The sequence below is a fragment of the Idiotropiscis lumnitzeri genome, chromosome 3 (genome assembly GCF_059441095.1).
Source record: "Idiotropiscis lumnitzeri isolate Australia: NSW breed Sydney's pygmy pipehorse chromosome 3, RoL_Ilum_1.0, whole genome shotgun sequence".
NCBI classification, from domain to species: Eukaryota; Metazoa; Chordata; class Actinopteri; order Syngnathiformes; family Syngnathidae; genus Idiotropiscis; species Idiotropiscis lumnitzeri.
Genome location: NC_142393.1, coordinates 15710524 through 15736671, shown reverse-complemented (window position 1 = coordinate 15736671; position 26148 = coordinate 15710524). Strand labels below are relative to the sequence as shown.

Sequence of the window (26148 nt, the reverse complement as noted above, 5' to 3'; positions counted from 1 at the left end):
GGTTGTCAGTCACGTCAACAGTGGCGGAGAAATGATTCTCGCTGCTCTGGAACTTTTTGAGCTCCTGCGACCATTACTGAAAAAAAGAGATGGCCTGAAGTTTGATGACCAGTAAGTTAAAGTATCATGTAAGTATTACTCGTTTACAGCTGCTGGTTGTGAACCAAGCTAACAATAGCATTAGCCACACTTTATATCACACACACAAACAAACACACAAACCTTATTAAAGACTATAGTTTTAAAGTTAGTTGTGAACTATATATTTTTATTAAAGACTGTAAGATGATTTTAAAAAATGTGGCATGGGACTTTTTGGGTCACAATGTTTTGCAGTTGTTTATGAGAATGATACTAAACCCACAAATGAGCATTTCACACATTATAACCATTAGCATTTTGTGCGCACATTGCATCGCCATTGTATTCACAGCTTCATTTATTTTGTCAGGTCAAGTATGGGGCTCTGCATTTCTCAAACTAATATTGTAATTATGACTCTACTGCTGTTTTCAGAAGCGCAATTTCTAGCAGATAGTTGGAAATAATTCTGTAATTATAACCTTAAGGCGAGCTGTAGGTTTATTGTCGCTTGATGGCGCCACAATCAAACGTTGTGCACTTGCTTGTTGTATAGCTTGAATGACAGAAGCGAGGACGCACAGCAGATGGCGCTAGTGACATTATTATTACATTTACTTGCATAGTCCTGTTGCCGTCACTTATTCATCACAGTCGATGTTTAACTTTGTTTTACATTAAATGCGCACTTCTCCCAGCCTTGTAGTTCATTCAGGCCAAACTTGATTTGGATTAATGGTGAACAATTCACTTGGATATCAGCTGCCACGCATTACCCCACTTTATAATTCAGCCTTTTTAGCGCTAAGAGAGTTCATGCATTCAGATTGGTACTGAACTCGAATCCAATTTCACATGTAAATAAAACAAGCTCAGCACATTTTTGAGACTGGCTCATCAATGGTGGTAGAATTAACCGAAGGCGCATCACGTTAGACATCACAAAATCAGAATAAAAAAGTATGGCCAATACATAATTCTATTATTTCCTCTCAGATTGGATGTAGAACATTAATTTGGGATTTGGACCTGGAGAGACGTCTTCAGGTATTCTAGAGTTACGGAGGGGTTCGCTCTCGCTTCCCTGAGCAGTTTCCGCCTCCCTTTTGTCAAGGGACGCTCTGTTCTTCTGAAGTTCACCTGGTGCTTCCACTACTGGACCAGTGATGCAACCGTACTTTTCGGCACATAGGCAGATGAACATGCGGTGGCTGCATATCTTTGTCCATCTATGCTTCTCTTGAACTTTCTGTCTGTATTCTGACAGCTCCCTGGACTTTAGGACTGTTGTCTGCTGACAAGCACGTGATGACTGTGGACAGGTTTTGGACACATTGGAGACATTGGACACAATTACTAGGCTTGTGACATTGCGATGCAATACGGTGTGCAATCATTTTAGACTCAAAATAACTTTTTGTCACATTGAAATTAGGGCTGATCGAGGTAAAATATTTGATGCATGAATGACCTGGCCATGCATCCCCATAATTTCACTCAGAATTGCAGTGAGCAGGAAAGCGGATGGTCTCTGTGATTTCAGACAATGCAATTTCAAGATTGTCAAAAATATGGACAAAGCGTGTTTTTATCCGTCGGTGTCATTGTCACTAACTGGGTCGAGTACCGAAAGACCTCTGACGATTAACAGAAACATGCTGCGTTTTTTTTAACAGACTCTGATCTTCTATGTTCACGAATCAGCAGGATATTACAGTAAACAGGTCACACTAACCAGCGGCAAACTAGTTAAAAAATAAAAATAAAGACGTTGTGTCTACACGCAAACGGCTGACGTCATCCTGACGAATAGGTTTAAACGTATATTAAATATTTTCATCTCATCAATGTTTTTTGCTATTGTTTGGCTGCCAGGATGGCCGAGTGGTCTAAGGCGCCGCGTTCAGGACCCAGTCTCCCCAGGAGGCCTGGGTTCGAATCTCGAATTTCCCCATTGTGGGACTAATAAAGGCAATATATTATTGCACCGCAGAGTACTGGGTTTTGAGATCTAGATGATAATAGGTCTCAAAATCATATTTTCAATCAATTTATCTTTGCTAAAGGACAATATTTTTTATTGAAATAGTACAAAATGTAACATATTTTTGCCTTGAACCATTTTTAACAACTTGAAAAAGGACCCCATTCCATTCCTCACAAAATGTCTTTTCTTTCCTTGCATTTTAGATTTTGTTTTTAACGGTATAATGTCATTATCTGTCATGTTTGTAAATCAATGTCACTGTACATTGTAAAAACAAATTGCAAATAAAATCAGAATCGCAATATCTGTCAGAAAAATGGCAATACAAATTTATCCTAAAATTTGTGTTATCATAGCAAAAGTGAACTTTTCTGGTTATGCCTCCTTCGCCACAGAGATCCTTTTGAAAACCGGAGTACTCACTCTTACACATATATGTATCGTCAATGCAGTCATCTCTAACTAACCCCCTGCGAACAAACACACGAGACAAACCGGGTTTGTTTCTGTTAATCGTCAGAGGTCTTTCGGTACTCGACCCAGTTAGTGACGATGACACAGACGGACAAAAACCTGCTTCGTCCATATTTTTATTTTTTTGTTTGTTTCCCGTCTATCGTCAATTGCGAGCAAAACAAGCGTCTGTCAGTGACGGCTATTTCATCAGTCTGAGCGAATGCCCACCTTTACGGTACGGTAAATTATAAACCTTCAAACAACTCACAGGGAGCAGTCCAGGGTTTTGTATAATTATCTTCTTCTATCTTAACGATGATGCACAAAACAACAGCTGCATTTAAATGTGAAGCTCTCTTCATAATGCTAACCAATGGCAACAGTTCGCATGAAAATTTTTTTATTTTTTTTTGGGGTGGACATCAAGTGTCTGGTTTGTACTGCTTTTCAGAAGACCATAGAAATCTTTTCCGCCTTTTGCAGCCAACAATGACGCACGCACTATGCATGACCAATGGCAAATGACGCTATGTTAACGGGTCGTGACGACCAATATGTCAACCGGCAATGTATTGTGGGTAATTCGAAGACCTTGAAGCAGTGTATGAACACAATTTTGTGTTTTTGTGATTTTTTTTTTTTTCCCTTCATCCTATGTGGAGTTGCTCACATTTTCAAAATCTGTTGATGTTAAAAATCGGTATGCATGTACCAGGCTTTGTTGTGTACTACGTTTTGATATTTGTGCTTAAGTCTCACCATTGCACGTGTGTGCGCTGGTGTTTTTGTGTGTGTTTGTTTTTGTGTGTGCGTGCGCATGTTGCGGATGACGGCGTCTTCCTGAGGCTGATCACCACGCTCTTCCCCGCGTCCTGTTTTTGTCTGCGCCTCCGTCTGTGTGGAAGTTGTGTGGGCACCCTCTGGATTGCCTCACCGCTGAAGCATGCCGGACCCTGTTATCCGGCTATCCATCTGTCTTATTGATTTTCTCCCGCGTCCCCCATCAACACCCCCCATCCCCCCACCCTGTAGAGTTTCATCTTTCCTCCACTTTTCTGTTGGGCGAGAGAGAGAGGAGGGGTGAGATCAGAGAGGAGGGGGATTTTGTGTGCGCGCGTGTGTGTGTGTGTGTGGGGGGGGGGCGCTTTGTTGGCAGCGTGACTTGTGTAAAACGGGTGGAAGAAGTTTTGGGAGGGGGTACTTATTTTTTTCTATGGCGAGAGAGAGAAAGACAGGACAAGAGTTGAAGTTGTATCCCTCTTTCTCTCTCTCTCTTTCTGTCTTCCCTCATTCTCAAGGGAGCATCCTCCCTCCTCCTCTTCCTCCTCCATCCTGCTCTGAGGCGCCTTTGCAACACACGCTTCATTCGCCGCCGCCGCCATCCCCCCCCTTCTCCTCCTCCTCTGCCTCCCGCTCCGTCCGCCCGCCCGCCCGCCTGCCTGCCGTCTCTACTTCCCGGGGGGCCTGGGCAGTGCTGGCGGCACAGTCGTGATTTGCAGGAGATTTGTCTAAGTGAGAAGCAATTAGTGCGCCTAAGCACTGCTAATGTATGCATGCTGGGGCCGCCCCCACACCCCTACCCCCTCAACCCCCCCCCGTCTGTGCCAGGTCTGGGCCAGCTCTGCGTCCAACTCTCCCTTTAGCACTTTTTGTCTTGAGCCGTCACATTGTCCCTGTTTTCTCCTTCTTGTGACCTTGTGGCTTGCTTTGCATTAGCATCTGGCAATTAGTGCACCACTCATGCGGAAATTAAATGTAGCATCTTATGTTGGGTTTCTACCATCAATCTCTTGACATGAAAAGTTTAGCGGAGGTGTTCTATAGCTCAAATTAGCTTACTTGTGTTGTTCTAGATTACGTGCATGGGATGTACAGCATTGTTCGTCCGTTCATATATAAACGTGATGGGAGGAGGATGCACCTACTTGGTTGAAGTCAGTCTGCCTCCATCCCCGTCTGTGACGATAAGCATCCTTTTAGCTGAACCTCTTTGGTGGACCACAATCCGTTCAGGAGCGTTGTTTAGATTTCAAAATGGAAAAGTAAATGCATGTTTTAAACCATATAAATTGTCTATGTTAACCAGCATTGTCACAAGTCAGAAAAGAGCACACGGGAATAACTTTAATGATCAGTGTAGAAAGAAGTTCCTATCTGATCCAGTTAACTTCATACATGTTGAAATAAATGTATTTCTTTTTAAGCTATTGTCATACAAGCCCAAGGTAGCCAAACACAATTTAAACACTTTATACATGTAATGATGTAATAAAACTTATGCTCCAATTTTTAATGGAAACTGTTACATCGGTCTAAAATTAACTCAGCACCTAGTGTAATGCAAAACATGAATACATAGCAGACATAAACCACTCTCCCTTTTGATAATGTGTGAGAAGCATATGGCTGCTTGGCAGTCAGCATGTCGTTAGCTAGAGGCTATCACGAGAAACTAGCAGTCTGCAGCTTCAGTCAGTGCGTCTTGTCTAGAACTGAGCACAAACAGATGGACTCAAAATGTATGACACAGAAGATCCAAATCAAAGTTCATTGCAGTAAGTTGCAATCGCAAACGATCAGATCATCAGCAAGCTCTGTCGAAGCCTGAAACAATCCTGATCATTTAAATCAGGTGTGTTGAAGTAGGGTTTCATCCAAAACAGGCAGGATATGGCTCTCAAGGAACTGGAGCTCCCGACCGCTGCTGTCGCGCCAAGTGACTTTTGACCTTGATCTTCACATGGTTCCATTGAGTGATGGTCAGTCTTTGCATTATTCGACTGCACTAATCCTTCTACACACTGGAAGCTCAACACGTTCCAAGCTCCTGCACGGCAGCATGGTCGCACTCAAAGCTGGTAGTAGACCTTGAAACATGCGAGGCAAGAGAAGGCTTGCTTGTTCACGGGGGACTCGCTTTCTGGTATGACCGCCCGAAGATGAACTTTGCTCTCTTTCTACGCCTTGGCTCTTTCTTACTCAGACAAAAACAAGATTAGGTCTGCTCGTCTTGATGCTGGGCTGTCTGCCTTCCAAACGGGAGCCGACGCGGGCCGTGGGTGGCTTTGGAACGAGGCGCTCGTTAATTAAAGATGGGCTAATTACCACTGCTTCTTAGCCGGGCTTTTACGGCACTGATAAGAGGATAATCCTGCAGTGAAAGGCAGTGATCGAAGTGGTCCCTTCTAGGCCGGGCCTCCTGCTCAGCTGGGCCGAAAGAAAATGCACGCTAATACCCCCCCCCCCCGCCACCCTCTTATTTCGCCCTCTTCTTTAAAGCAGGCCGTATAGAATATTCAAGCAGGCTGCACTTCAGTGGAGGAAGCCTGATTGAAAGACTCAAAGACGTCAGCCACTGCTTGTTAGGCGGAGCGTTTGTGAGGTTCCTTTTAAGCTACATCAACTTGCTAAGTTCAATTTGGTTAAGAAAACAAAGCCATATGGTTCATTGTGTGGCAGAACTAACATGGAATATATAATATATTGCAGCGTGGCTTTTCTGTGAGACGACACAATGGAAGCTCATGTGCTGGAGACTTGTAGCGGTGCCGACACACACACATACATATAACACGTGTCGGCTCACATGTAAATAATCACATTTACAGTCCATCTCGCAGTCACATGACTGAAAGGTTGCACGACCCGACTATCGTTCACGTGTCTCTAACCCATATTTTGTCACGGGGAGTTGGCCATTAGCGCTCACTGGGCCTTTCCCATATGCTTGGACGGCACAGATCTATAATTCAGGGATGGCAGATGTCTCCATGTATTATTCATAAGTGCCGTTCCATGCCACGCTAGCGAGCCAGCCAGTCGCAGAACCGTTGCAAGGTCTTTGCATATAGCAGGACTCCTCAATATTGACCTTTTGAGTGCCCCTTCCCGGCAAATAGGTCACTTTTCATGTCATAGCTGGGTTGTTTCTGTAGCATGCAGACAGCACAATCAGATTAATAAGATCTTCACTTTATTTGTGACAAATGTGGGATTGAGTGAGAAAATTGTCTTAATTATAGGTTCACCTCGGTTTTATTATTGTAATACCACGTCAGTTGGGATGATGTGGAACCTCCTTTTAGAACCTACCCATGAACGCTCCAGCTGCAACACTTTTCCAATCAATAGGGGGCAGTGTATAACCTCAAATTTGGCATTTCCAGCTCTCTTCTAAAAAAGGCGGAAATGCCAACTTCCCTGGCATGGGCTGAGAGTGAAAACCTCCATTTACCAGAAAATTTATGTTCCACTCTGCCACGCTCACAAGCTTTGGGTCGTGACTGAAAGAATGACATCACTGTGGCTTGAATGAGCTTCCTCTGGGTGGCACGTCTGGACTGCTGCTCCATGATGCCGTCACAGGATGTAAAGCACTGGGGATTGTGTGTCGTCCCAGTTTCCCCAACTCTGCCGGGCCAACAACTCCAAAGAGAGACAGTTAAGGCCATGAGTACAGACACAGGCCTCCGTCATGGCTGCCACTCCTTTGCTACATTACCCAGACTGGAGTAACACTGCATGTTTCAGTGGCCAATTACAATTTATTTTTCAGATTTAAAAAAAAAAAAAAAAAAAAAAATCTGGCAACATATATTTTTACATATTGCTTAACATTGTCTAAGTTTCCATTTCATGAACCTCTGAAACAACCCGCATGTGCTTACAACAAAAATGCAAAAAAAAATCAAGTACACAGGTGTCAACACTGGGCAGCAACAACAATGACGTCAACAATAATAAATGCATTGTATACCTTTTAAACATTAGAATAAAATAAGCCTTAATTAGTTCAGTAACTATTTTTACAGCTACTGAATAATATCTCATTTAAAAATATCAACGTAAACGTTGAGATCATCAGGCAATAAAAAGATGATATATTCGGTGGCATCGGGCAGAAAGCCTCGCTTTTCAACAAAATTGTTAGGCAATTAACATCGCATTGTCAAAGAGCGCATAGCCATTTTCGTCACTTTATATTGGTAAATAATTTGTAAAAATAGTATACAAGTACTGCCAAATACTATAGATTTTAGAAAAAAAATATGAAATTTAGACATGGGAGGGTTCGCCAAGACAAGAACTGAATGTGAACAGTAACATCTGCTGTAATTTATCGTAGTCAATATGTATCGGACCTCGCGATACCTGAACATCTTCAATAGACTACTTAATGAAAAACATTTTAAAAGTAGTTTTACTCCTTGCACACAATTTAAATACATGTAAATATATTAAAATACGCTTTTTACAGTGTTCCGTAGTGCCTACTATCTCTCTTTGACTGTCAAGAATTGGGAGTCTTTTCGTATAACCTCACTTTGAGGAAACGGAAACAAGAAAACTCCCGCACACAGTTCTCCAGAAAAAGGGCAAAGTGTTCACATAATCCTTAGGATCTAGTAGTGGTGGGTGATATGACGATATTTAGATCGTTAAGGATTTTAACGAGTTGTCGATCTCATAAAGCCAAAAGATCATCAGATTGTCTATAGGGCACATTACAATTACCTTTAGCTCTACGGCAGCTCAGAGCCGCTGACGCGTACCCGACCAACCAATCACAGCAAGCACGGTGCACCCTACGTGACATTCCCTTTTTTGTTTGTGTGACGGGTAGCTATGGCGGAAAGTCACCACGAAACAGAGCTGGTCCCGAAAAGCAACTCAACATGGACAGTGTGGATTTGGTTTGGCTTTTCCCCGGAGGACAAGACGTAAACCGAAGTTATTTGCAGAGACTCCGTTCGAACGTCGGATGGCAACACGGCGAACCTGTTTACGTCATCACTTGTGGAGACGGCACCCAAAACACTACGTCGACAGTCAAACCAAACTTAGGTCAGACACACGGCAGCCTTAGGCAGTTGTCAGCGGCAAGCCAACACAACTCACGGTAACAGTCATTTAACAAGGGCACTCCGTATGAAAAAAAAAACAAGCAAGTGGTGGAAAGTGACTTATTATTTTGCTAAAGACGTGATTCCGATTAAAATAGTGGGGGGAAAAAACGAGGACTTTGAAAGACTGTTCAAAGTACTAGAGCCGTGCTCTGAGCAGTGTTTTAATGTTGACGTTATGTTAGCTTTTATGTTTACGTTCACTGCGCGTTTAATTTAAGTTAAAACCTGTTCAGAGAGCTTAGTTGGCTTAAAATGTCAGTTTTTGTATTATTTATTTTACTGTTACATAGATGCATACAGACTTTTATTTTTAAATTTTTATTTCATTCACGAACATCAAACTTCCACGCATACTTTATGAGCCATCACATGTTTTGCCAAACAGAAAGTGTTAAAATTTTAGATAATATATTTAATCATGCTGCAACGCTTCATGAGGCCTCATCTACCCATCACCACTAGCTATTTGCTACTAACCTACGTACTTCCTTGGCTTACAGCAGACTTATAGAAATCATGAATAGCAACAAAAAATAACAATACACAACTTCCTTTCAATTCCATTGTAAAAAGTATTGGGATGAATTCATCTTTTATTGGCCTTTGCGTTTTGTTTTTCCAGGTTTGACCATTCATTGATGGATTGAAGCTCGTGGATAGTTGAAAACAACTCTTAACTGTGTGGATCGTCTCGTTTGGATTTCGAGCTCCTGATCACGCTTTATTAGCGGCAGCGCTTCGAGGCTGCAAATATTCCTGCTGTGCGATGGAGGAAGCGGTTGCGTGTGTGGTGAGGCGTCTGCACTGTAAATCACACCTACATACCTGGAGGAGACGGCAGCTTTGTGCGCCGCTACCCTCAAAGAGTGGGAGATAAAACGCACACTCACACACACACCGAGACACGCGCGCACACACAAAAGCAAGATCACAAGCTGCCGCCAGCGCAAAGCCTGTCCGGCGCTGAACTGGCAACCCGATACCTCCTCCGGAGCCTTGTGGACGGGTCGAGTGGGTGTGGGAGCAGGCTTCCATAAAGTCTGTCCCGCCGGTTGGCAGTAACCTGAGCTCCAAGCAGACAGCCGCGGTGCCTTGCAGTCAGGAACTTTGTGTGTGCGTGTGCGTGCGCGTGTGCGTGTCTGAGCGCGCACACACAAGAGACGTGCTGTCACACGTTGGGATGAGGCATATGTGCGTGCAGTTCACAGACCAGCATTAAGAACTCACCTTGAGTTTCTGTCACCCAATTTACATCATTCCAAAATATCTTCCTTTTTTGCCCTCTTTTGCTCTCTCTAATTTTGAGGACACTAGCGTTCCTCTCCAAACTCCCAACCCCCTTTTCTCCCTCCCCCCCCATTTTAACCTCAGCGAGCTTCGACGTGACCGCCATCCAAAACATCTAAGACGTCAGCAAGCAGAAAAACTGCCGTCAGCTGCCATATTGCACGCTGGGGCTGCCAGGATGCTGGCCTTTATGGCCGTGCACGCTGTGTGTTTGCAGAGGGACCGGAGGGTGGAGGGTTGGGGGGTGCGGTGACGGGCTGAGGGTGACGGCGCTTGCCTCTGGGTTGGCAGAAGGACAGAAACCCCTCTTCCGCCCCCCCCCTCCCTCCGCGTTTGCGGTGGGTGAGGAAGTTAACTGAGCCACGGCAGAGCCAAGATTCTTTGCTAAGATATTGACAGGTTGGAACCTGAGGGCTCCTGCAGGATAGGAACACACTGCCAGAGGCTTGGTTAGCGCACCGCCTGCCAGCCTCGCAGGGAGGGAGGGGCATGAGAGGGAGCGAGGGATGAAGGGGCGAGATGGAAAGAGTGGGTGAGCCAGGGATCTCTTCGGGAGTCCAACATGAGTTGGATGGTTGCAAACTGATGACGTGCTGGTGATGTTCGTTACAGCCCATTGTGATGATTTACAACAGGCAATGCATTCAGTACTTCATGTGAGCAGTATAATGGTGATCGCCAAAAGTCATCGCAAACACATTCAATATTCACTGACTCGCATTTTTTTGGGCTCTTTTCCCGGATGACCTACAATGCCACTCGATGGCGCCAAAGCCCTGGCAAATTGGAATGTTGTAATTGGTGTCAAGGAAGTGCATTACGTTGAAGTAATACATGGAGACCATTGTAAGAGCTTTTGGTTTGAGAGGAGCTAAATTTAGCCCAAGTTGTTAGACATCAACTCATCTGTAAGCGATTTGTTTTTAATGTGTACATTCTTTCTGCCCAAACCTTGTGATAATGTGAGGGGAACGCAGACGGCTCTATGGACCATTTCAGTCATCCTCTTGAATGCGCTGTGCTATGAAAAATAGCCACATCTAAATGTTTCCACAATTACCACCATTTTCCCCTTTTTAACACTGGTAACCCTAAAATCCAGTTCAGTAGACGCGTTAAATTTGAGAAAGGACAGCTTCACGCTACACAAACCTTGTAGCGACTGCACCCAAAAAATAGATAAATAAATAAAAGACATTCAATTATATTTTTCAGGGTTTGTTTGGGTCACCTTAGGAAAAGTTATCAAATTTCAGAATGGAAAAAAAGACATTAAATGTTTTTTTTTGTTCTGTCATGACTCAAATGGATTCACAATGGCTAGAAAAGTACGTAAGGGATAAGTAATACACGAACTTAAAATGCACAAAATGACTTATTGCACATAATGTTGGTTTGCTGCTCAGCAGTTTTGTGCCTTCCTTAAAAGGTATTTTTTGTGCATTGAAGCTTTGCACTGCAGAAAAAATAAATCACAATATGTGGTTATTTGTGGATTGTTCAAACCCTTTGTTTTTGAAGACCATTTTTTTATACATGCATTGAGAAATGTATTAAGAGAAATGAAATATGTTTAGATACTATGATAAAAAAGAAGACACATATGCATATTTAAAATGACATTTTTGTCATACATCCGTTTAGGAAGTGAGCTAGCACTAATGGAAAAACGTTGGGCCCCCTCCTCCATCATTTTAGTTACCCATCACTGGTTCAGACTATGAATATTGTCAATTATAAATATTTAGAAGGGAACGTCATCAATAAGTCTTAATTTTTCAATATTTGTTTCACCGTTCAGTCCATATCCCTTAGAAGAGGGGTGTCCAACCCCGGTTCTCGAGGGACCGTATTCAGCACATTTTAGATCTTCACTCTTCTCAACACACCTGATTCAAATGATCAAGATTATCAGGCTCCTCAGAACTTGCTGATGCGCTGATCATTTGAATTAGTGTGTGTTGGAGGAAGGAGACATCTAAAACATGCTAGTTAGAGGCCCTCGAGGACTGGGGTCGGGCACCCCTGCCCTAAAGTATAACGGGCGTTTACAATGTAGATATGTTTAATTGGTGGCTGTCCCACCAACACTGTTGAGCTCTGCAATGGGGTGGAAATATAGGTCTTGTGGTTCAGGATCATTTGCCATGGTAACGGCTGACCAGGTCAAAAGGTGAGCAGCTTCGCTAAGGAGGATGCTGGCGGCTGTTTGTTGATTTTTTTTTCGATAGTGATGACCCTGACCTTAACACAAATCAATACTGCCTCCTTAAACTTTCATTTGTCCTTGTTCACACTCACACCAGACAGATTGGAAAAACGAAGGCGGGCCCAGAATAAAAACACTACGTGAATAATAAGATAAGATAAGATAATGATAATGCATCCAAGTGTGTACATCTTAAATGTGATTTCATTCTTGAATTGAACTTTTGTCCTTGGAATTGAAACTTTGCGCAAATGTAGGCACATACTCTTGCAGGAATGCACATCAAAAAAGTGAATGGGAACAAAACACATTCCACACACAGACCACTACTAAAGCGGGCCACGCACATGCTGACGGATTGGTAGAGATTTGAGCATTTCCCTCCTGCGTTCAAAGTCCAGATTCTTAGATGTCTCTAAAAAATTATTCAGAGTGGTTTTCTTGTGGTGTGGACTGTGTCAAAGGTGCATATTATCGCTTTTGAATGTTTCAGATCATTTAGCCATTGTTAAAATCTCACAAGGAAAACTAAATGGATACAAGATGCAGTATTAAACCTTTCTGGCCCTACGTCAACCATGAGAACAATCCGTGGCAAAAATGGCATCCTCGGGAGAATTCCGGGGTGAAAAACACTGCTGCGGAAACAAGAGCACAAAAGCTTGTTTTAAGAAACGCCTTGATGATCCCAGAGACTTTTGGAGAAATAGTCTTTGGAGTGGCAAGGCAAAAACTGATCATGTTGGAAGATGTGCGGCTCCTTTACACTTTCATTACATTTGATTAAAAAAAATAAATAAATAACATCATGCTACAGTTACACATTGTGGTGGCAATGTAAAGGTCGAAGGCTGCTTTGCTACTGATGTCGTTTAATGGTTGAACATACATACTTTTTCGGGGTTGTCGTGTTTGTGTTAAATAATGATAAAGTACGCCTGAGGTTGCAGCTTAGAACGTTTATTCACACAAGTTTAATGCCATCCAAGTTAACAACAACAGTTCTTATTCTACTTGGTTCACACAGTCCTCAACTAACAGCAGCGCCTCCCAGTGGTAACACTTATCATAACAGGGGCCTCATGTAAAGTGCTGATTTTGGAGCGACAAGGATTCCGCTAGCAATATGGTTCCTTTTTAGCAAAAAGCACGATTGTGCTGGCTACTTGGAGAAATATTTCAATTTTGTAACACTCAAATATGTTCTTCTGCTGATGACTAAAAAATGGAAAAAAGTAGAATCCAATTTTTTTTCTTGTTGAAGAAGGGTGAAAGAAGGTCTTAAAAAATAAGTCAAAATGCTCTAAAAGGGTTGACCCTCTATGGGTGGTCTTGACCGAACAAACAAGCTGATTTGATATCACTCGCCCTCCCACCTGCAAGCTTGGCTGAGGTAGAAATGCTTTCTCCTTTTTTCACATGATTCTTTATCAAATCGTGATGCTTTACTACTTTGCCTCCTCTTTACAAGTTTTGAATTATGCTGGAAAAATACAAACACTGTATACTAAACCCAAAGCATCAGCGCCTGTGCTTTGCCAAGTTAATTAAGAACATGTCATTCACTAGTGAGTTAAAAACAAGTCTAATTTTTTGTTTTTTTTCAGATATGCATCATTAACCAGGTTAGTGTCAACTGAAAGATTGTTCTGTGAGCTGTACATGTAGGGAGTCGTTCCAATACAGGAAATCCTTTTCAAAAGCACCTTCCTGTCACCTCTCTTTTTCTTCATTGCAGTGCTTTTGCGTCTTTCGATGCTTTCACGCCCTCGTTACCACTTTCACTACCCATAATCCTGTGAGTGACCTGTGAGGTTGTTGTGCTCCTCTGCAGAGCTGCAAGCCTTCGTGGGCAGTATTTTTTTTTTCTCATGTTTTTGTTTCTTCATTTCGGTTCACCATCTTTCCACTCGCCCACAGAGGGAATCACCTCACTGAAAAACTTTGTGGATGCGCTGCAGCATTTGTCACATGACTTACTGTGCCGTTTGTTCACATTTTTAATACACGATAGCTGTTCGTGTAGAGAGCGTACTATAACTGACTTGTAGTAAGCTAACAGCAGTGTTTCTAAAGGCATCCATTTTACATTGAAAAAAAACTGTATGGGGTATTACTGTATGTATATATATATATATATATATATATATATACATACAGTAATACCCCGGTTATCGCGGTTAATGGGGACCGAGACCACCCGCGAAAACTGAAAAGCCGCAAAGTAGCGACGCCCCTTCAAAAATGCTTAAAAAAACCTATACAGGTATACAGTATACCCTCCTGTATACAGTACACCATATAGAATACGGGTAGAGAGAGAGAGTGAAATTCATGTTATAACAAAAAAACTAATTATTGTTAAAACTTATTATTTTTTTTATTCCCCAGCCATTCTTTTTGTATTTATTCAATTACTTCTTTTTGTATTTATTTAATTACTTCGACTTTTACCTGCTGGTACGCCGTCCGGTGTGCCCTCTGAAATGAAAGGTGGCATTCTTCATTTATTTATTTATTCATTCATAACTGACAGCCTCGCGCTCCGCTCGTGCCCGGGCGGAAGAGGTGCTCCTCTTCGGCTTAATTGTCACGCACGCCGGCCGGCCTCCTCCTGAGCTCTCGTACGGTCTCGAACGGAGCAAAATGTCGCCCCGCTCGTGCCCGGGCGGAAGTTGTTCCTCTTCGGCTTAACTGCCACGCACGCCGGCCGGTCTCCTCTGGAGCTCTCGCACGGTCCCGAAGGGAGCGAAATGTGGCCCCGCTAGTGCCCGGGCGGAAGTTGTTCCTCTTCGGCTTAACTGCCACGCACGCTGGCCGGAGCTCTGGTACGGTCCGAACCGCGTGAAACGTCGCCCCCGATCTGCCCGGGGGAACGTGCTCTTCTTCGTCCACTCTCCTCTTCGCCCACGCTCTTCTTCGGCGCACGCCGGCCGTCTAACCGCTCCAGCGCCCCGTCGTGCCGCTCGGCGAAACTACAATGCCCCCGAATATTTTTTAGACCCGCGAAGCACTGAACCCGCGAAAGGTGAACCGCGAAGTAGCGAGGGTTCACTGTATATAAATATGTATATGTATGTATATTCTTTTATTGGACTTGAACGATAATTCTGTTGGAAATAAGCACGCAGACAATTTTATAGAGTACATTTTCCTCTAAAAACAAATATTTGTTACCAGTAAGCAGTGTCCAAATTGAGAGTAAAATATTCGGAGTAAAATTCACTCTGAGAATTTTACGCTGAAAAATTTACTCTCAAATTCAACTCTGTTAACTAGTAACAAATATATGGAGTCTTTTGAGAGTAAAATGTACTCTATGAATATTATTGTCCAGGATACCCTTTTCTTAAACAATTTTCATTGGCCAGAAATGCTTGAAATTTTAAGTGAGCTGTTTTCTCATTATTTTAAAAAAATATTCCAAATGTAAGTAAGCTTTTCTCGGACTGGTTCTCTTTTCTTAATTTGATATGGTAAGGAGCTTATTGGTTAGTCCTCGGGTTGCCACATTTCATAAATAAAAATAAGGGACATTCACCAATATATTTTTTTGCATGTGAAAGCTTTTGTTGACTAATGCATTCTCCCCCAAATGTGTCCGAATGCAACACAATTGTGGTTCCGAAATGCTCATGGGTTTCCCCAAAATAAACTGAAGCAGTTTATTATTGCTCAACTCCTCTCACGTTGGCAGCTGATGCAACGTTTTTAGCTCTGCACAAGACACTTGCACGTTGTCACTGTCAGACATTTTTTCAGAGTTGGATGGGCGTGTAGTAGGCAGATACTTGAATAATGAGTGAGGAGATCATCAAAACAACATTGAAATCAAATCTGCTTGTTTTTTGCTGACCTTTGTCTTTCGTAGCCGATTGCATGCAAATCACAAATCACAAGGATGTCAAACGTAAATATCAGCATTCCTGGTGATGATGCCAGAAAATCAAGAGATCACAATTCATGGTTTTCTTTGGCAGTTTAAGTAGCAAATGTTGGTCAAAAATTCAGATTATCACTAACCACTGCAGTTTTTAGGAACTTTGTGTGAAGATACAAACTTGAGGAAAGTTTCCAATTAAAGTACGTGAAAATGTAATTAGTCTAACAAGCTGTAGGGGGAGCCAGGACAACCAAAATGATCAACAATTATTTTAGTTATGCAGTAATTTGTCCTCTTTGAGTATTTTCAATATGCAGGTATTTCCATCTATCAAGAAAAAAATCGGTGCATTAAGAGCTGGGTATCAATGAGATCATTTAAAATCCGATCATTTTTGCACCCAGGTGATTGATTTTTTTTTACGTAATTTGCTCACGAATTAGTAAGAATATCAGCCAAAGTTCAGCTTCAATTCTTTAACTTCCTTTGATTTACTGACATATATTCAAAAGCTTCATTTTCTGCTGCTGTTTGATCATCACTTTTCATCCCCTCATCTATCTCTTGAGGCGATAAGAAAAGATCATCAATATGATGATATTATCTCTCTCCCATGTTCATCTTCAAGCTTTTTAGCCAAACGATACGTGATTTGAAATTCCCCCTTAATGTGGTTTGTTAAGTGCTTATGTGTGGGCCGCTAAGTCATGCAGTTGATCGTCTCCAGGGTTTGGCTTTGGTGGCGTTGGAAGAGTTGCGTCGTGGCCGGCCCTGCGTGAAGCAGCAGCACAGGAAACGCGTCAAAGCGCTGCAAGCAAACTGAAAACAGATGTCTGAAGTTAGCTGCCGGGGGACTCTCGCCGTGGAATTAGTGTCAACTGGGGTAGTTCGCTTCCTCCTAACTGTTTTGCTGTTGCTGTGAGCTTGTCGTTTGTCTTCAGCTTGTTATCCTCTGATGAGGCTACTGGAAAAACAGTACAAACAAAAATACATGAAAAAGTACAATATGTTTCAGGTTGTTCAGAATTCAACAAAAAAAAAATGTGGTTCCTTCCGGGGACAGAAAAGATGCTCCTTCTTTCAGAAATTTTGCTTTTTTTTCCCAGAGAGTTTTTTTGGAAAGACCATCAAGAAACGTGTTGTTTGTCCCACATGTGTTGCTACAAGCTAATCCAAATTCGTAGGCTGCGTCCGCCAAAGGCCAAATTTGAAGGCCACAATGCATAATTTTCAGTGCACCTTGACTGCATGCCAGTGTCCAAATTCACGCAGTCTTTCAGTCAAGCCTTAGTTTCCATGGAGATTGGCGTTGAATGAAAGCTGCTGCGTGGCTCTCCTTGGTCGCTTGTATTGCTCTGTTCTTCTTCTACACTACATCGACTCTTTTACCAACTGAGCACAGTGTCGCCATCTTGCGGCGGTGCAGAAGACGGTCAAATGAGAGTCGCTCTCATTGTCCAAATTTGCCTCGGTTTATGCGATCCTCCGAGACTACATGCTGTACGTGTATGTCAGATTTTAGAGACTGGGCCTGGTGGGGTGTCGTTATGTCAGCAAGTCTGCGTGTGAGTATCTTGGTGTGAAGTGTGGCCAACAGCAGCTTGTTCGTGAATGTTTGTGAAGGTTCAACAAGCTGCCGAAGAGGGCAAACGTGGCTCTGGCGCTCATTTCCTTTGTTTCCTTTTTTTAAACTTTTATTTTTGCCTTTCTTAAGTCTGCTGTCTTTTGCCAGGTTGGTTTTGCAAAACACAATCTGTTTTCAATTGCCTTATGTAGATACATAAAAGTTAAACACAAATAAAATAAAATCCCTACATAACCGGGCTTTATAGTAGGTGTACTGTAAACCCCAAACAAAGAAGATACTAATAGTGAAAATACGCAAACAATTGACACTCCTTGGCAAGCAGCTGCAGCTCATTCCGAATGTAGCAGCTTGGGTTCTGAGCAGAACAAAGAGATCAGAACACATTTCTCCATTCAGAAAGATAACACTGACTCCCAGTCAGCTGTAGAATAGATTTTAAATTTCTCCTAGTGGTCTATAAATCACAGAATGGTTTGGGTCCTGAATCCATTAAGGAAATGATAATTGAATATAAACCCAGTAGGGCTCTGTGGTCTGCAGAACCGGGTCAATTCCTAGGGCCCAGGTTTCAAAGTAAACATGGTGACGCAGCAGTATTTTTACAATCAGCTTCACGCTTCGGTTGTTAAGTAATTTCAGAAAGCTGCTTTTCACTTCTTTTCCTTTGTTTTTAGTTTTTTTTTTGTCATTTTAATGAGCTACTTTGGTCCTGTTTGTGACTGTTTTAGGAGCTTTGCTTTTGGTTGTGTGAAGCACATTGAATGCTATACAAATAAAGTTGCCTTGACTTGCAAATACGTGGGTGTTTCGCCGATTAATGGGTGGTTAGGTTCGGCCAAAAAAAAAAAAAAAAACATTGCAAATGCTCATCATGACCATGCTGGGTCCACAATACACCGGACGCTCAATAAAGTTAGTGGACTCGCATTCAAAGCCTCTCCTAGTGTTTTGAAATCCAAACAACCTGTTTTTTGGACGTTATCGCGCAATAGATTGCGTGACCTTGGCAATACCACTGCGTTCTAAAACAAAACGACCGTTGAACACCATTGTATGACTCTCCCCATTAGACTTGCTGTGATATGCACTTATTATTAGGCGTGACCACAATAGAAAAGCTTATCTCATGCAAATGAACTCTTATAAGCTGGAATCCTCGGCTGCTTCACTTCTTTCGCCCCTCAGCCGCCCCCCTTTTCTCTTTGAAATTGTCCATAGTGGGAGATGGCCTGCTTTCTATGCCTGGAAGCGTCGCCTGCCCTCCTCCGCTTCACTGCCCTCTGACTTTCTCTCACATATACAGTATACACACATGCACATTTAGGCACATGTGCACGCACACGCACACACACAGGCCTATACTGATTCAGTCATGCACAGCAATCATACATGGCACATGCACACACATGACGCCCTGCGCGCCGGCTGACGCTGTACGTGCAGGACTCCAGCTGAGCCTCTGGTCCTCGTGAGGCGGCCTCGCCTCGCCGCCGTCTTATCCCTGTGTCATGGCACCAAGACCACGCACCCCTCGTGCGTACTAAATAGATGCACTCACAAACAATGACTTGCATGGCTCTGGACAACCGTAAATCCTAATGATAGTGGCTGACTCGTGTGTGTGTGTGGAGATGTTGGACACACAGGGGCAGTAAAATAGAAGCCAGCAGTGTTTGGCCGGGGCGATTTTTCTTTGCTGATTCGAGGTGAATTGACAAAGCCAGAAGGTCCTGAACAGCTCTGTCTGAGAGTGGCTTTCAGCAGGCTGTTAGTCTTTTCATCGCACGCACGCACACACACACTGTCCCCTCTGACCTGGGCCATTTCCTGCCCCTGGCTGATCTATTGGCTGACGCCTGCCCTGTGACTGCAGAGAAAAAAGAGGAGGGGAAAGAAAGTGTGTGTACGCATGCTTGCGGCCTGTCCCCGTGAATCGATATCCGTCTCGTATCCATGAGCTGTGCCTGACCCCTGATTGACCTTGCTCAGCGGTGCCGGTCGCCGTTTGTTTTTCCATCGGGTCTGAAAACGTGAGAGGCACATCAAGTTTGACCCCCGCTGTGATGAGGTGACGGCTCGACGTGGCATATGGTCATAGTCAACCATTAGATTCCACTTTGCTATGATTGCAGACTGCATTTCTATCTATGTTCAATTAAAAACAACCACAGAAGACAACAGCAGACCCAAAAAAACGGCAAAGTCGAATATAGCTGGTCTTCTGAGCTCTTGCAAGTCAGTTGTGACGCAAGCGCACTGGATGAAGTCAGCCTTGCGTGTTGTTGGTGTGTGCTGATAGACGCTTCAGCTCGCAGGCTTAGCGGGGCTGTGGGTGCTTGCCGCCGCCGGCACTAATTGAACCCTGCCGCTGATGGGGGGGAGGGAAGCGAGGGTGGCAGCAGGGGTGGGGGGGGTTGTGCGTCAATGAGGGAGTGGGGGAAAAAAAAGAGAAGGGAGGGAAAAAATAGCGTGGTGAGGGCGACGCACCCCTGGGGGGTTTGAGTCCCTGCCTGCCTGCCTGCCTTTTCGCTCTGCCGCTCCCCCCTCCCCCCTTCCCCCTTGCCTCCCTCCCTCCCGCCGCCCGTCTAAATAGCCGTGCCGGCGCTCCAGGGCTTCCTGCGCCTTATCTGCTGATAATTGGGCGCTGGAGCTCCACAGCTCGCTTATGAAATATAGATTCCTGACGGAGGGGAAGGACGGCGTAGGGGGTTGGGGAGGGGAGGTGTGGTTGTGGTTGTGGTGGAGGGAGTGTGCAATCAGAGAAAAGCCCCTGGCCCTAACAGAGAGTGTGGTGCTGCGAGCAAACAGCCCCGACAGCTCGGACAATGGCCCCACGCCTCATCAGAAATTTTCTGAAAATCGTACAAAACATTTTGAGTCAAATGAGGACCTCGACCAGTGTGTCATGACCTCGCATGGTGGGTATTTTTTGGCGGCCATTTGTTTTGTGAGGCGAGAACACTCGCAAGCAGCTTTACCATAACTACCGTCGAAAAGTTCATGGAGACTGACCTGCCATGCTACTGATTGTACTCACTAGCCCACGCCGATTCAATATACAAGTAAATTGAGTCATAATTTTGGTCGAGGAATGAATTAAACCGGTACCGCTGTACATCAAGCCTTTTTTGTTGCAGCATTTTATTAGTCAACCAACACCAATCCAGGCTTGCTGGTCTGCAACAGTTACGGACTTGTATGCACCGGCCCGTGGCAAAAAAAAGGTAGGGGACCACTGCCGAAGTGTAAGAAGAACTGATGAAGACCACTTCTCAAGTGTTCTTTGAGTATGAGCAGCAGCTGATGTTATTTTGTTGCAGCAAGGCTGCTATCTGCAGTCTCGTGGGGGCAATTTATTAGATCAGAACATGGGGACTGAATCCCACAGTGGAACAAGTTGTGAAAAATTCCACTGGGTCCTCAACACAACATGCATCCCTCTTATCTGTTTCAGCTATGACTATACAGTTGAACCCAGGCTATATCGCAATTTATCTTTCATGTTTTGCAGATTTTTAAGTGATCATTTTTAATGCATTTTTGCAGTATTAGTATTATTGTACTAATAAGTCCAGGTGCGTACCTTCAGTGTAGTACCACATTGTGCCTTAACTTGCTGGGCAGCAGTGGGTTCTACTGGAAAACATACAGCATAATATAAGAAAGTTGAAGAGTAAAAGAGAAGATCCCCAACTAGACTTAATTGATAGTCGTTCTTCCCTTGGAGCTGAGAGAATATACAGGAGGCTTGTGAGTAATGTATGTTTGTATCTGGTACTGCTCCACGTGTATTAACCTTGAAGGTTAATAATTCCTGCAACATTGATGCTAATTTCTGTCAATCCGTCTATAGTATTTTGCATTCTATCTTTGCATTAAGCATACGTACAATATCATATGGTTTGATTGTGTATTTTAGTTTTTAACATGCGTATTGGTTGTATTTCATGATATGCTCGTGGTATCATCAATTTACACAAAATTGTAAAGCGTGGAAAGATGTATGATGTTTTTTTTTCTTCAGGTCCATCTCTGGCTGACCTTCACTTCAGGTAAAAACACACAAACACGCACATACGCGGGCAGGTCTGTGCAAGAGCCAATTAGCTAGTGAGCTGTTGAGTTAATGAAAAGGCAGCTAGCTGCTTGCCTATGAGGGATGGACTGTGAGTTAATATATGACTCTCTGCAATTTATACATCTATGAATGCAATGACTTACTGACAGGTTGGACCAAAACAAACAGGAAGTATGCAAGTACTCGTTGTTGCTAAATTGCCCTTTTAAGAGATATGAGTGTTTGAAAAACATAAAATGTTAATGTTAACATTTTCTGTGCACTTTTTCTTCTAAAGGACAATGTGGGTTATGGTAATCCTAACACCCCCTCACACACACACAAAGAAATCACTCAACCACTGCCAATTTGTCAATCTTTAACAAATAAATATTCTGTTGTTAGTTTATTCATCAATGTGCAATCCAAACCTTTTTTGATGGTCATTAATGATGCACTGACCTTGACCAGGAAATGCCATACTCAAAGGTACCCAAAGCGTCATGTCCCTTGGACAAGTTGCATTTCACGACACCATGCACCAAACTAATTAATTTCAATTACAATTAGCATGGAGGCCCAACGGCTGATTTATTGCCTTGCTTTCACCCTGCATGTTCCCTTTGCATTAATCACCCTCACGCTGGTCCGTTTGATCTTCATCTCTTCATCTTCCTGCCAAGTACCTTCCTGTACACCCCCCCTCACCCCCCCCCCCCCCTAAACTCGGCTCCTCCCTCCGTCTGACCGCAGGGAACAGTAAAGTGTCCTTAACGCACCTGAAAAATGCGGCGCTTAATGTTGCACCACTGGACTGAGAAAATGTCCCTGTGTATACCTTCTAAATATTGAAGAAATAATTTGCGTGTAATGCTGAATTTAGGAATGATTCATGTTTGTTCATGCAGGTTACACTTCAAATGTGTCAGTTAAATCCCCCCTTTCATATGAGTTTCCCACTGACGTAATTCACTCTATGTGGAATGATTTTTTTCCAGAGTCCAAATTCGATCATCAAAACTATATTAACATGAACAAGATTTTTTTTTAAACATTATTAATTTTCACGTGAAAAAAAAATGAAAGATTTTTTTCAAACATGATTGTACGCAGTAACTCAAACAATTTTATATAAGACAACAAACATCTACAATATACAGACTCAACATGCTTAAAAAGTGGTAGAAAGAAGCATCGGTATTTAATCTTCCCCTTTCTCCACAGCTCAGTTGGAATTGAAATGTCATATTCTGTGATCGCATGGACAATCAAAAATAACATTTACAAACTATAGCACAAGAATAGTATCAACAAATCTGTGAAAACACCATGCCATTGTTGTTAAAAACTGTAACACACTCTTCAAACTCTCTCTAACGTCAAATGAAGAGCAGCAATCAACCCTGAACCATTGGCCTACTAATATATGATCAAATTTAAAAAACTCTCACATAACATAACTCTACCTTTTGATCACATGCGACAAGCGTGTGGCAGTGATCCAGACGCCAGAAGCTAACGTAGCAGCCTACGTCAAACATTGCAAACAGATGGACTCAAACGCATGAAACCAGTCACAGAAGGTCAAAATCTCATTCATTTGCTTACGAAAAGTCAATACTGGCTGAGAGTCCATACAAGTATGCTGGAGTGGAAACAAAAAAAAATACATTTGTCACACCAACATTTTAGGTAAGCAAACATATTGGAACAAATGTGAATATATAATATTTAGTTGTGAATTGACATAACCATGTCTAACATGTGACGTGTTGACATAATCAGATGTTCGCAATCTTTGTGAAGCTTTACAGGCTTCCACCACAGTCTCTTTCTGTTTCACCACAGGCTCTTTCAGTTGTTGCAGTTTGTGCGTGCGTGTGGGTGCGTGTGTGTGTGTGTGTGTGTGTATGGTGGAGAGGTAAATACCTTGAGTGTCCTCTTAAGACAGTAAAATGCATGCTCTATGGGGTTTCAGTCTGGAGATTGAAGACTGACGCCGTGAAGACTCCCAAACAGTTTGGTTGAAACGTTCTGTTCTAGCGGTACCATGTCACACGCAGGTGCTGCTTACCTGATACGCAGCCCAAATATATTGTTATTGTTTTATTGTTTATATTTCACACTGATAACCACACTGTGTGTGTGTGTGCGCGCGTTTGTTGTTTTTATTTTATTTTTATTATTTTTTTTATTTTTTGCATTTCTGCTTATGCGGTACCTGCATGTGATGTGGAAATTATGTTCTTGACGCGGATTGGTGACGAGGAACGGACTGGGGCCATATGGGTCAGCTTGGAATACTGAGCGGAACTTGGTGACGGACTGACGATGCTATACATAGCTATATGTAGCTTTAACTGTACATGTATCTGTACAACTTTATTGGAGCAGAGCGGCCGAATTAGGATGCGTTGTCAAACATTTATCAATTATATACTAAGTGTTTTTTCATGTTTTAGACTTTTTTGAGCAATGTGACCATGATTCCTTATTTTTTTTTTACTTGTATGGAACAATAATTGTAATAGGCGTAACAAGCTAACGTTCAGTGATTTTCATGACAATATACGGACAGTCACGAACAGTTTGCAGCTCTGTTAGACAACTCATAAGATGTGGTTCCACATTTAATGGTAAGATGAAGAAATAAGCTTAATTCCCAAATAAGGTTACATATCATGTGAGAAGGTGAAGAGAAGAAAAGGGTTGTAGTAGATTGCGGTAGTTTTTCTTCTTCATAAAGACAAGCATTCACTTTTCATTTTGCTTTTTAGTCTTGAAAATCTTTCCAGTTTGCATGTTTGAGCTCATGTAACCAATTATTTTCATTCATAAGCACAGGAACATAGAGGAAAGTACTCATCCATCCACCCACCCACACAAACACGCACACACAAACACACTGGGAGGGGGCGCTGTATTGGGTTTGCTCCAGGAAGTGTGGCTCCTCTAAAGCTCTGGTCAGATGAAAGGCGAAGAGAACCGTATCGATCGAGAGAGGCGGTGTGTGTGTATGTGTGTGTGTGTAGTGGGGATGTCGGGAGGTGTGGGCGTTGTGGCTGTGGGGGGTGGAGCCTGTGGTGTGTCTGCGTGATGCAGGGCCGCCAGCCAGGCGAGGAGCAAAAGGCCAGAAGGGTTCTGTGGGGCAGGGCGGGGGAGTGGAGCGGCGGGGGGTGAGATGGTGTGTCGGTTTGTTGGTGTGGAAGATTGTCGTTGCGGCCCCGTGTCTTTTGCTGCAACCCCCCCTTCCTGGCCCCTCATTGGAGAATGTACAGCACAGACACGCACGCATGTATGCATGCATGCATGCACACACCATGGCGGCACCAATCTGTTATTCAGGCGAGCTGTCAGGAAATGAAACAATATGGCTGGAGCCCATCTAGTGGTCTGCTTTGCGGACTATTCAAATCCAGATTTGTTTAATCCACCAATCTAACCCAAGAAGTTGGAAAACATTTAAATAGCAAAATCTATAATTGTTGACAAAGTGTTTGGATTTTGTCCCAACTTGACGACTGCATCTTTTGGAGGCTTCATTTAAAAGCCAATTATGTTAGAACTCACAAATGGAAGGCCCCTTCGAATGTCTCCCACAAACAAATTTCCCCGCTTTTTATGTATGTTTTATGTAGCATTATGGTGCAGTAAAGATCCAACATCCTTTGCCACCGGCTGAAACGGCATGAGGATATGGATCTTCTGAGATGGTATTCATGGGAGCATGCACATTGTTGGAAACTCTTCCAAATCAAGTGAGCCATGATTTCATTTTCGCAGATGTTTTGTCCCTGACTTTGTATATCTGAGTAGGCCAGCAACGACTGACTAGTCTTCACTTGCTGAAAGCTTCTAAGTGTGAGCTCTTTTCAGCCATAGCCAACTTGAGCCGGGCTCGCCACCTACGGCCATATCAGTGGTGACTTTCTTTAGCTGTTTGATGGTTCCAGCTCAGCCCTCTGGAGGAAGTAGTGCTCGGATGTTGCTGGGAACCCGCGGACTTGAGTGGGGAAAATGGTTGTGTGCAACCCTTTGTTCTTGGTATTTGGCATTTTCTGTTGGTGAGATGTGGCCAACCACTCCTCCTAGGGCACCGTGAGCTCAGCAACTGTCATAGTTTTCGTGCTCTTGGTTAGCAGTCCCACTACTATCCTTCACGGCCATCCAAGATTCCTTCAGTAGCATGACTCAGTCCTGAAAAAGATTTCAATATGGCAAAACATTTTGGAAAGAGAGAATGCATAGACTGTCGTATTCAACAAGTGCTGATGGTTGGCAGTGTTTGGAGGTTCCTCCAAACATATTGCCCTCTTGTGGTGAGGCTGTTGAGTATTTTTTTTCCTTTCTGATCTGCTTGGAAAACAATCACGCCGACAACATAAAATGTTAAACATGTTTTTATGATCGAGCCACAGACAGATGTGACAATGAAGGACAGCCAATTCGAAAGCAACCTGAGCAACTGGTTGACTGAGTGTTTGTATAACGTGTCTCACAAGTCATTCACCACAATCAAAAAGACGGAAGCGTTGGCAGCTGCGATGCCGTTAGCAGAGAAATGAACAGTTATCATTGCTTTTTCTATTTCTTGTTCTCTGTGTTTTGTACAGCTCTGATACTAACACGGATTAAAACCTGGAGGACTTCTGTGCCAGTCTTGTTCATACAAAACAACCAGCTGAAAAAAAACG

General features: G+C 43.2%; 1 long non-coding RNA gene across 1 annotated transcript; it reads left to right on the top strand.

Moving 5' to 3' along the window:
- On the top strand, positions 1–26148 carry LOC148340105 (uncharacterized). Its single transcript, XR_015842615.1, has 4 exons — positions 1–128; positions 9053–9220; positions 21422–21449; positions 26068–26148. It is a non-coding gene; the product is annotated as an uncharacterized LOC148340105 (long non-coding RNA).